The sequence below is a fragment of the Podarcis filfolensis genome (genome assembly GCF_964270895.1).
Source record: "Podarcis filfolensis genome assembly, chromosome: 14".
Classification (NCBI taxonomy): domain Eukaryota; kingdom Metazoa; phylum Chordata; class Lepidosauria; order Squamata; family Lacertidae; genus Podarcis; species Podarcis filfolensis.
The window spans coordinates 23,353,381-23,365,277 of record NC_139616.1 but is presented as its reverse complement, the minus strand read 5'-3'; the positions used below and the strand labels follow the sequence as shown (position 1 = coordinate 23,365,277).

General features: G+C 45.0%; 1 long non-coding RNA gene across 1 annotated transcript; it reads right to left on the bottom strand.

The window, feature by feature from the left end:
- Positions 1 to 510: 510 nt before the first annotated feature.
- On the bottom strand, positions 511 to 6,067 carry LOC310749831. The gene is made up of 3 exons (XR_014541830.1): positions 6,005 to 6,067; positions 1,986 to 2,139; positions 511 to 908 (listed from the first exon to the last, which is right to left on the bottom strand). It is a non-coding gene; the product is annotated as an uncharacterized lncRNA (long non-coding RNA).
- Positions 6,068 to 11,897: the final 5,830 nt, after the last annotated feature.

The window sequence follows — 11,897 nt, the reverse complement described above, 5'->3', positions numbered from 1 at the left end:
GACCAGCAGAAGGCAGGTTGTGTGGTACTTTCAGAAATGCCCTCTCCACGACCCTCAGCCTCTGTTGCCTGAAGTGGCTGCCTCGTTGTACCAAATGCTTGGGATGCCAGTCCTGGAAGAGGAGAAGCCCTGTGTTTGCTCCAGAGCAGCTGATCTTGCCAGGCAAGGCAAATGCAATTGCTGGCAGAGTATTTAAGCACCGTCTTTCTGCCCTGTGTGCAGCACTGACTCTGTTCCGCTGCTCAGGGGTTCACTCTGCGTCTTGATGTCTGTTGCGATGAAGTTGCACAACGTACACAATTAATTGTCATTCTGTCATTCTACCTTGTTCATTTCATTGCAAAGGAAACACAATGCAAATGGGGGTGGGGAAACATAATCCTTTGCAGACTGAAAGGAACAACACAACAACAATAACAACAACAACAACAACAACAACAACAACAACAACAACAACAACAGTGAATATTGATTGCAATCACTGAATTGATTTCCATTCTGTACACCGGGTGAATGAGCAAACACCAGCAATTTCCACTTCCGTTTCCACTTTCGCCTGAATTCTCTGACATCCCTAAGCAAGATCCCTTCGTATCATGGCCATGTCTTCAAAAGCTGACCTCTTATCCTTGGCGCTTGCTTTTCACTCAGGCTCTGTGAAAGCCGCCAGTGCAGCAGATGCCTTCAACAAGCATTGAACGTACCAAACTGCAGCTTCCAGATTCCAAAACCCTTTGCTGTTTTCCAACAAAGCCCATCTGTGCCTTGATTTTTCTTTTCTTTTTTCCACTCCCATCATTTTCAGCCTGCCCCTATGCACAGATGGTTCATAATTGTCCTTTTCTCCCCCCAGGGGGGAGCTGTTTCCACTAGCTGATAAAATCAAGGGGAAGGATGGCTTTCAGAATCTGTTTTTAAAAAGAGGAAGTAATATTTCCACTATCAATGTAAATGCCTTTGGGTCGTATCCAATGCTAGCCCTGCTCAGAGGATACCCACTGAAAGTAAGGAACTTGAGGTAGTCATGTTCACTAATTTCAATGGGCCTACTTTGAATAGGATTTGGATTGGATACACCCCACTGTTCCTAATTAAACCAGGGGTGTGGATCCTCAGGCCTGCGTCCAAATGTGACTTTTGGGCCTTGATCTGATCCTCAGCACTAGACAAACACAGCCCCTGTTCCACACACTATCAGAGAGAGATGGAGAGAGGGAGAGAGAGAAGTTATGATAGCCATATTCAAATATCTAAAGGGCTATCACATGGAGCAAACTTGTTTTCTTCTGCTCAGGAGACTAGGATCCGAACCAATGGATTCAAGCTACAAGAAAGGAGATTCCGACTAAACATCAGGAAGAACTTTCTGACATGAAGAGCTGTTTGACAGTGTCTCGCAGGAGGTTGTGGAGTCTCCTTTATTTGAGGTGTTAAAGCAGAGGTTGGATGGCCACCTATTATGGATGCATTAGTTGAGATTCCTGCATTGCAAGGGGTTGGACTAGATGACCCTCAGGGTCCTTTCCAACTCTACAATTCTATGAATTTATGTGTGCAGGGACAGCCCATCCATAAGGTGGCCTGAGGCAGTAGACTTGGGCAGTGCCCATCCCACCCACCCCTGCTACCACCGTTGGAGAAGCAGGTGTGGGTTCTGGCAAGATCTCAGACCTCTCATGAGATTTTGCCGGAACCCAGAAACCCCAGTCACAGAACCCCAGTAAGTGAAGCTTTGGCGGGGTTGGTGGGGGAGCAGCACCTTCCTGATTCACCTCAAGCAGTGCTGGGCTACCCCTAGTGTTTGTAGAAACAGGCGACCTTCAGATGGCATGTAGCCTGCTGCACAAAGGTCACATCTATTGTTCCATCCACTTTTGCTTCTGGACCTGCTGACAGCACACAGCCCTCTAGAAGTTTGTCAAGGAGGGAATGCAGCCCTCAAGCTGCAAAGGATTCCCTGCTACCAAACAGTATACCATGCTCACAAAGTTTCAACTGCAGGGTTCTTGCCCACGAGGCTGCAATAGGATCCGAGATCTCCAGTTTTGGTTGCATGGTGTCAGCTGTGTTCTCTGAACAAGTCAAGTTAGAAGGCCTCTGAGCAGTGCTGCAGGTACGGCTGCATCCAGAGGCCACACTCTGGAGGGGGAAGGAAGAAGAGAGATGTTGTTGTGTTCCACAACTGAATACACATGGCTGTCTGAATTCACCCCCCATGAGACCATTATGTCCAGCGTCTAAAATTACCTAGTTACGTCTTTCCTTTGAAAGCATTTCTGATGTCCAAAATTCCAGTGTTGCCTCCCAAAATACTAGTCAGTGTATATACACTTTGGTTTGCCCAAAACATTTTCCAAAAGACAGCCCACCCATTCCAGGTCAAATCTGTTGTGTCTGAACTGATGTGAAGATATTTGCTAAAACCTGTGAGTCAGCGAAGTCTTGGAAACACACTCAGACGTCGGTCAAAATGTTTATCAAGTAAATTATCTCAGGCCATGGCAGCTCTCTCCTGTTCCATCTTGACTCCTGACTCCTGGGTTTTGTTAATAATTCCTTGCTTGGTCTGGCGGGTTTGCTGGAGACCTGCTATATGAAAGCACTCCCTTTTTCAGTTGGGCTGCCCCAGAACAGAAGTTTATTCTACTCCACACTTCACTGGAAAATAACAGGCACAAGGCATCTTTGCGAGTTTACATTTGAGCCGTTGGCTGGGATCGCCCCAGCTGGAGGCTGACATATATAAAAATCACCAGTGGAAATAATGCATTGCAAGGCTGATTCCTGAATTTGCAGGGGAAAAGCAGTCAGGTAAGGAGGACTTTTCCACAAACAACCCACACACCTAGCAATGGAACAAGACCTTTAGAGTGTCTGCCTGCCTGCACAGATGCAGAACCTCGATGAGAAACATATTTGTGTTGTTGTGCCCTGTTGCTGATTGCATACCCTCCAACATTTCCCTGATGAAAATAGGAATATCCCATTCCATAATGATAATTTTACAGGGTTGCCACAGCCACCCTGGGCAGATTCCAACATATATAAAAACATAATAAAACATTTTAAAAAACCCTTCCCTATACAGGATTGCCTTCAGACGGCTCGGGGGGGGGGGTTGGATAACTCCATACCTTCCAACATTTCTCCAATGAAAATAGGGACAACCTACCATACCCTCCAATATTTCTCCAATGGAAATAAGGACATCCTAAGGAAAAGTGGGACATTCTGGGATCAAATCAGAAACTGGAATGGCTTCTTTAAATCCAGGATGTCTCTGGAAAATAGGAACACTTGGAGGGTCTTTGTCAACAGAACACCATGGAAGAAGCCTTGAGAAAAAGAGTAATGGTGGAAAGGTCATATTTACTCACACATAACAATAGTAAAAGGTAAAGGTAAAGGTACCCCTGCCCGTATGGGCCAGTCGTGTCCGACTCTAGGGTTGTGCGCCCATCTCACTTAAGAGGCCGGGGGCCAGCGCTGTCGGAAGACACTTCCGGGTCACGTGGCCAGCGTGACAAAGCTGCATCTGGCGAGCCAGCGCAGCACTCGGAAACGCCGTTTACCTTCCCGCCAGTAAGCGGTCCCTATTTATCTACTTGCACCCGGGGGTGCTTTCGAACTGCTAGGTTGGCAGGCGCTGGGACCGAGCAACGGGAGCGCACCCCGCCGCGGGGATTCAAACCGCCGACCTTTCGATCGGCAAGTCCTAGGCACTGAGGTTTTACCCACAGCGCCACCCGCGTCCCAATAGAAGATCTGCCAAACAATGACCAAATTATGTAAGTCTGAGCATGCATTGACGTATGTGAGGGAAGCATTCCTTCAGTGCAAGCAGCCACATCCTGTGGCTCCCCATCCAGGGATTGGGAGAAAATTCTGGCCTTCTGGCAGTTGCCTCACTGCAAAAAGTGAAGTTACAGGGAACCAGGCAGAGGGCCTTCTCGGTAGTGGCACATACCCTGTGAAACGCCCGTCCATCAGGTGTCAAGCAGATAAGAAGCTATACAACCTTTAGAAGACATCTGAGGCAGCCCTGAATAGGAAAGTTTTCAATGTTTATGTTTTATAATGTTCTTATATGTGTTGGAAGCTGCTCAGAGTGGCTGGATGATGGGAATTGTAGTCCCAAAACATCTGGAGGGTCGAGTTTGCCTATGCCTGGTGTAGAGGGAGGGAGGATGCTGCAAAAGAGGAGGAGGGGGAGGTAAAGAAGGCTTAAATAGCAGCCCGGTTGTTCCCCTGCTATTGGGCACAGCTGCCCATGGAAGAGAGAAACTCATGTCTACTCCTAAATAAGAGTCAGTGGCAAACTCACCCCTCTAAAGGGCAGTAGTGGCATCCACAGGCAGCTTCGACTGTGACCCTGTAACAGGGGTGGGGTTTTTATTCAGGTGCATAGGAGTTAACTCCTAGGGGCCAAGGTCCCTTCAGCTCCCCAATAAAATATTTGAGCCCCCCCTCAGGTTAATAAGTGTTGCCATTCAAATGGTGTGTGTGTGCTGCATCTTGTGATGCAGGATGGGGCTTACCTGCCTCCCCCCCCAATATTTTATTCAAGCTGGCACCCCAGGTGAATCAGCAGTAGTTTGCTTGGGGCAACACAGCTTTTGCAGAACCTCCCTGAGTGAGGGGGCAGAACGGCTTTAGCAAGAGGTGACCCCTAACTCTGCACCCAAAAGCAAAGATGTTTAAGATAAGTGTGTGTATGTGTGCACATAACTTTGTTGCAATAAATGTTCTGTAGTTCGCCTTCTTTGTAATGTTTTCTTCTAAAATCTTTAAGATAATATCTTAATATCCTGTTAATTGTATATGCTATATTTGACTTTCTTTAGTAATGGAATGCTTCATTTTATCTTTTAGAGTGTTGCAAACTGCTTTGAGATTTTTCTTAAAAACATAGAAGAAACAAATGAAGAAACAACAACAACAACAGCAACAACAGTGGCATTTTCCTGAGCAGCTGCAGTGACATTTCTCTCCACATCGAGCAACAGTGAGAAGTTCCTAAGAGTGGCCACTTAAGACCTTTACGTTTCCAACAGGTTTCCTCCCAGAAGGTCCCCCCTCAGAAGACAAATGGGAAGACAGCAGCAATGCCCTTCTAAGCTAAAGATTTGACCTTTTAAAATCTTACTGACTAAGCTAAGTGACAGGACTTCAGCACTCACTGACACCATCGCTTGGGGCTTTGGTTTGGTAGAAGCAACATCTGTTCCTACTCCAGAAGTCGCCTGCCTTTTTGGGCCACAGGGCACATTTGGAATTCTGAAAACCTGCCATGGGCACCAGTCACAAAATGGCTGCCATTGGGTTGTTGGGCAGAATACAAAATGGCTGCTGTGGTAGCATGGGATAACAAAAATGCTTGACACATCTAAAACAGCAGAAAAAGAGGACCACAAAATAATGCAGGAATGCCACCCATCATTTGGTGGGGCAGGGATCACCTACATCAGTCACTGCTGTCATGCTCACAGAGAGGGGTTATTTGTATCTATCCTCTGTTCAGAATAGAAGGGAATGTGGGCAAATTTAATGAGACATGGTCAATGTAGAAAGGGCCAAGCAAGTGTAAACAACAGCTGGGCAATAAGAGCAAACAGTCTCTTATGTCTTATGGTTTTTTGAGGGGGTATTTACTGAGGTAAATAGGATGCAAAATAGCATCTATGCTAGTCTAGTTCATTTGCAGTATCTCAGGACTTTGTCCTAGAATACCTTCGTAGACTTTCTCTAATTCTGAACTGTTCATTGGCGCCTGTAAACATATCTATGATGTAGGACAGTAAAAAGAGGAAGAAGAAGCCTGGAGATGTGTTAAGCTTATCTCAGTGGGAGGTTGTTCTCTGTGCGCCGTAAAAATAACCGTCCCATTTTGTGCGAGTGTGTCATCTATTTACCAAGGAAAATCACAATCTGTTTGCCAGCAAGAGGCCCTCTTCTTGCCCGACGTTCCAGCTGGGTTGTCTTGTTAAGATACACAGAGGTCAACAGACTCACCCAGGGCCACACAGGAGGTGTGAGAATGAGCAGGATGCTTCAGCCGTTGAAAATTCACTTCTTTCCTCTAGAATGATTTTTATCACAAATGAAAAACACACAGACAGAGTGAATGGACAGCACAGAGTGGGGGGGGGAGGTGTTGTCTGCAAAAATAACAGAGTCCAATGAGAGGGTTGGGTTTCCCAAACCTTTTACCTCCAGGGAACCCTTTCTACGTCAATGTCTCTGCTAAAGAATCTCCATGCATTGGCCATGGAACTCTATTGTGTTCCAGAGAATTCCAGGGAATGTTATAGGGTGTGCGCACAATTCACAGGAAACTGCTGGTTGGACTTGTTGAGCCTCACCATCCCCCTGCATAGCCTGACAGTGTGCCTGAGAACACATGGCCCCTTTATAAGGGGTAGTGACACAGCACAGAACACATGATTTAGAAAGTCCCAAATTCAGTCCCTGGTGTCTTCTGGTGGGTCTAGGAATGTTACCTTGGTTGACAACCTGGAGAGCCACTGCCGAAATCCCAAGGGAGCAGAAAAGACTATTTATGTATGTGATCATAGCTGCGCAGATGTTATTGGCCCAGAGATGGAAAGAAGATAAAGTCCCGACCAGAGAAGAATGGCAGATCAAGTTGATGGATTATGCTGAAATGGCTAAAATGACCAGAAGAATCAGAAATCAGACCAAAATTTTAGTAAGGAATGGGGGAATGGGGAAAGTTTATAACTTATCTTAAAGACCATTGCAAACAGTTAAAATTGTTAGTAAGACTGGAATACATCACTTGTAGTTTAATTGTGAATTTTGGATACAGTGGAGAGAGAAAAGATTTAGATTATTATAAAAGATGCAGGAGGAAATGATTAACAATAGGACCCACAAAGGGGAGGGGGGAAGTCCAAGAGATTCCTTCGAATCTTGTTTTTATGTTGTATGCTGAATATGCGACTGTAAAATTTTAATCTGAAAAGCCAAATAAATAATTTATTTTTATTTATTTTTTTAAAAAAGAAAGAAATCATTGGAGAGCCACTGCCAGTCAGTTTAAGAGCAAGTCTGAGCTAGATGGTGCAATGCTCTGACACAGCTTCCAGTGTTCCTATTTAAACCAGCCCTTTATTCAGAAGCATGAGGCCTGGAATCTTACTTTATTTTTTGGGGAAAGGCTGTAGCTCAGTGTGGCAACAGAGCACATGGTTCAAACTTGTACATCTCCAGTTAAAAGGAAGAGGTAGCAGGTAGTGGGAAAGACCTAGTGGATCACGTACACTTTCACAAACTTGGACATGTGTAGAGGCAGCTTGTAAAGGTAAAGGTAAAGGGACCCCTGACCATTAATTAGGTCCAGTCGTGGCCAACTCTGGGGTTGTGGCACTCATCTTGCTTTATTGGCCGAGGGAGCCGGTGTACAGCTTCCGGGTCATGTGGCCAGCATGGCGAACCAGAGCAGCGCACAGAAACGCTGTTTACCTTCCTGTCGGAGCGGTACCTATTTATCTACTTGCACTTTGACGTGCTTTCGAACTGCTAGGTGGGCAGGAAGAGACAGCTTGTACCTGGGTTCAATGTAACATATGAACAAGCTTTTATTTATGTGCACAGCCCAGCTGTTGTGTACGCAAGCATATAGACTGTATACAGTGCATGTATACCAGCTGAACTATTTGTGCACGCAAATCATACACCGGTTGAATATAATGTGTGAACACCCATATTATGATTTGCCATTAACTACGACGTCCGTATTCATCCTTTAGGGGGAAGAAATCAAACCCTCCTCCCCAAAAGAATATCCAGGCTTAGCTGCCGGCACATTTTGGTTGGAGACAGTTCCAAGACAAACAGCCTTGCATTATCACAGCTGACTGCCAAAAGCACATTTTAACAGCCTAAAACATATTTTTATGCAAGTGGAGAATGGACAAACAGTTTCAAAATCAACATTCGACATGTTCCCAGGTGCAAGGTTCCATTGTGTATGCCAACCAGATGTTTCGGGCTGGGACGCTTTGCTGTGGCAGATTCCAAAATGAAGTGTCATTTTCGAGAGGAAACATTGGCCGCGATTCCCCCAAGTGAACGGAACGTCAAATTCGTTTTGAGAACTATTAATACGTCTGTATCTTTTTCTATCAGGCAGAACACCAAGTGAAATAAACATGTTAAACCTGACCTTTATAAAATTAATGACCTCGGGGCCGCAATAAAGTAGAAAAGGTGCACTAAAATATCCTGAGACACCCCCCACTTTCGGCAGGAAATATGTTGACTCGCATCCCTCTGAAACCCTTTGGGAACTGTGAGAATTCCTTGGGCCAAAGTTTCAACTGGTGTACATTTGCTTGGGTTCCAAAAGGAGTCGAAGTTTGCTTTACTGTGGTGTAAAGCAAATTAAATGGCTATTCACGGTTATAACTAAAAGCAATTTTGAGGCATTGTCTCTCAGAATGCCAGCAGATGGGACCCATAACAAGGGGGAAACTATTGGTGGTGAGTTCCCAAATGCTGCTGACTGAACACTGGCAGATACAGTGGTACCTCAGGTTAAGTACTTAATTCGTTCCGGAGGTCCGTTCTTAACCTGAAACTGTTCTTAACCTGAAGCACCACTTCAGCCTCCCACTCCCATTGCGCCGCCAGAGCACAATTTCTGTTCGCATTCTGAAGTAAAGTTCTTAACCCAAGGTACTATTTCTGGGTTAGCGGAGTCTGTAATCTGAAGCATATGTAACCTGAAGCATATGTAACCCAAGGTACCACTGTAAAGGAAAGCCTTGAGGTTGCATTTACATGGCAGTTCATTCCATTTCCCCAGTTTTGTATTTGAGCTTTCAAATGATGTGAAAGCTACTTCCAGAAAACTAAATGGAACACAGCACATATTTAGTGCTTATTTCCAGGTTGTTTTATTCCAGGTAAAAAAACCCCACACTTTTTCAGCCCCCTTAACCCAGAAAATTGTGGGAGTAAAATGATGAAATTTGGAATGATATAGCCACATACAGTTATTTCCTGCCGTTTTTTTGGAATAATCATCAGGAAACAGAAGCACACAGGAGCAGGCAGGGTGGGGGAATAGTGACGTTGTCCAATGACATCCGTTGTTGTGTCACACCCCACCCCACTGATGTGAAGGAAATTTAGTGTGACACGCGCACTGCAACAGGTAATACAGGGAACCAGGCAGAGGACATTACTGGCAGTGGCACCCACCCTGTGGAACACCCTCCCATCATATGTCAAGGAGATTTAGAACTGCACAACTTTTAGAAGACATCTGAAGGCAGCCCTGTATCGGGAAGTTTTTAATGTTTGACATTTAATTATGTTTGATATGTGTTGGAAGCCGCCCAGAGTGGCTAGGGCAACTCAGCCAGATGGGCAGGGTATAAATAATTTAATAATAATAATAATAATAAAGCAACACACATAATTTCACATCCCTTTCATTCCCACACTTTCTATTGCTATGTTCTCTGCCTCTCATGCCCTAAGTTGTGTCTTTTGCTGTTGTTGTTTAAATGCTGGAAATGTTGACGGGAGCCTTAATTGATCAGGAGTGCTTGAGACGAGGAAACCACCTTGAGTTAGATTGCCACATGCTTGTATTTAAAGTCCCTGTGCTTAGGGTGTCTCTGTGAGAAAGTTTGCCCTATGTGTTTGACATGCTCGAAAATCACAAGGCAAGCCTTCGATTCCTTTGCCTGTAACATTGTCTGGAATCAATACGGCAAAGTACTAAATGATGCAAAGACACTTAGAATGGAACAGATAACCTGGGTTGCGGATCCCAACACCGTAATTATTGGAAAGCCTTAGACAAGTGGATGATTTACATCCTTACAACAATAATAGAAGAAGCAGGGGACGGTACAGTGGAAGACCAGTTTCCCCAACCCCTTCTGGTAATTGGTATCTCGATAATGACTGATATAAACTTTGTCATGGCTTCAGCTAGTAATAAAGCCCGAGAAAGATGCCTTTGTAGGCTTCTCCAGGGAAAGTGGAAGATGTTACACAAAACTCTGGATCAGGGACTGAGACATTTCAAATGCAGGATATGAATGACACCCCCCCACCCAACCCCATAAGGATGTTTTGCTTTCCAAAAGCTTCAGGGTGCAGAAAACAAAAGACAAGAGCAAAGCCAGTGATGGAGGTGGGGGTAGCCTGGGGAGTGATCTGAGGGTGAAATAGAGAGTCCTGGAGCACTAAATTTGGGCCACAGACCTGAGCTTCTCTACTTCTGATATAAAGGAAGGAAGAGAGAGAGAGCGAGCGCGAGGGAGAGAGAGAGAGAGAGCGTATGTGAGAGAGATAGAGCAAGCGAGAGAGCAGACATTTAGTCTTACCACATTTTGAGCCCCATTGACATGGATGCCCCCGACACTTACCGTATTTTTTGCTCTATAAAACTCACTTTTTCCCTCCTAAAATGTAAGGGGAAATGTGTGTGTGTCTCATGGAGTGAATGCAGGCTGCACAGCTATCCCAGAAGCCAGAACAGCAAGAGGGATTGCTGCTTTCACTGCGCAGCGATCCCTCTTGCTGTTCTGGCTTCTGGGATTCAGAATATATTTTTTCTTGTTTTTCTCCTCCAAAAACTTAGGTGTGTCTTGTGGTCTGGTGCGTCTTATAGAGCGAAAAAATACGGTAATTCTGTTGAAAAAGGAAGATGTTCTTTTTATAAAGGGAGCCAAATAGATGATTAGGAAGGGTTTGAGGAAAAGGGGTGCTGGCTTGGCAAGTGATTTACAAAACCCAGATTGACTCAGAAATGTAACTTGGGTTTTTTTTTTTGGGGGGGGGGGTGACAATTACCCAGATCACTTCAAAGCCAAGCTGAAGCAAACGGGGGGGGGGGGGTTCTTGCTGATCTCTGTTGCTTGCTGTGAACATTAAACTCAGCTGAAGCAATATTTGAATCAGTTCAACTCTCAGTGCTCCCCCCATTCATTCATCCATTCATCCATTACTTAAAGGGGGAGGTTTTTTTTTTAAAGAAAGGGAAGCCTCCTACTTTAAATGTTCTTTTAAAGATTAAAACATTATATCTTCTTCATTTAGTTCCTTCTCCAATATTCCCAGTTACACAGGAGCTTTTGAGTTTAATCAAGGAACAATGTAGAGGTACTACATTTAGGAAGTTGGCATATCATGGTCAAGCTGGGGTGGCATGGGGGCTCTTGAAGCAGAGGGTTGTATGGGATACAAAGAGCAATCAACTGCATCTCATAAAGAAGCTGCCTTCTCAGACATTTGGTCCATCTAGCTCAGTATTGTCTCTACTGAGTGGAAGAGACTCTCCTAGGTTCCCAACACAGGAGATTCCTGGCCTTACCTGGAAATTCTAGGGACTGAACCTGGGACCTTCTGAATGCAAAGCAGATGCTCTACCACTGAGCAACAGCCCTTCTCTCACCTATCAATTAGCAGAACTCGCTTTTTGCAAATTCAGAATCTGAATTAATTTGGTATTGATCCTTCCCCTGCCCCAAGCGAAAGACATGCAGCCTTGAAAGTAACCAGTCTCAAGGTGAATGAGATGGTGGTGGTGGGGGTTAGCCTAAATAAATAATTAAATAAATATGCATCCGTTTTGGGCTTTTACCTTTCTGCGCCTCAAAGGTTATTCCATCCTCTCCTTCCTCTCACCTCATCCCTTTGATGTGTGATGAATCCGAGGCCTGAAGTGGCAATCAATAGCAGAGATTATTTCCTCACTGTCAGCTGATCGACTTTCTCTGGTATCAAAGTTTCTTTCCCAAGGTGGTATCGGGATTGTTGGGATTGGTGGAAAAGGAGAGAGCTCCGATAATCATCTCTGAACTTGGTTTGGAAGTGCCTCTTAATGGGATGAATGCCACAAGGAGAGAGAGAGA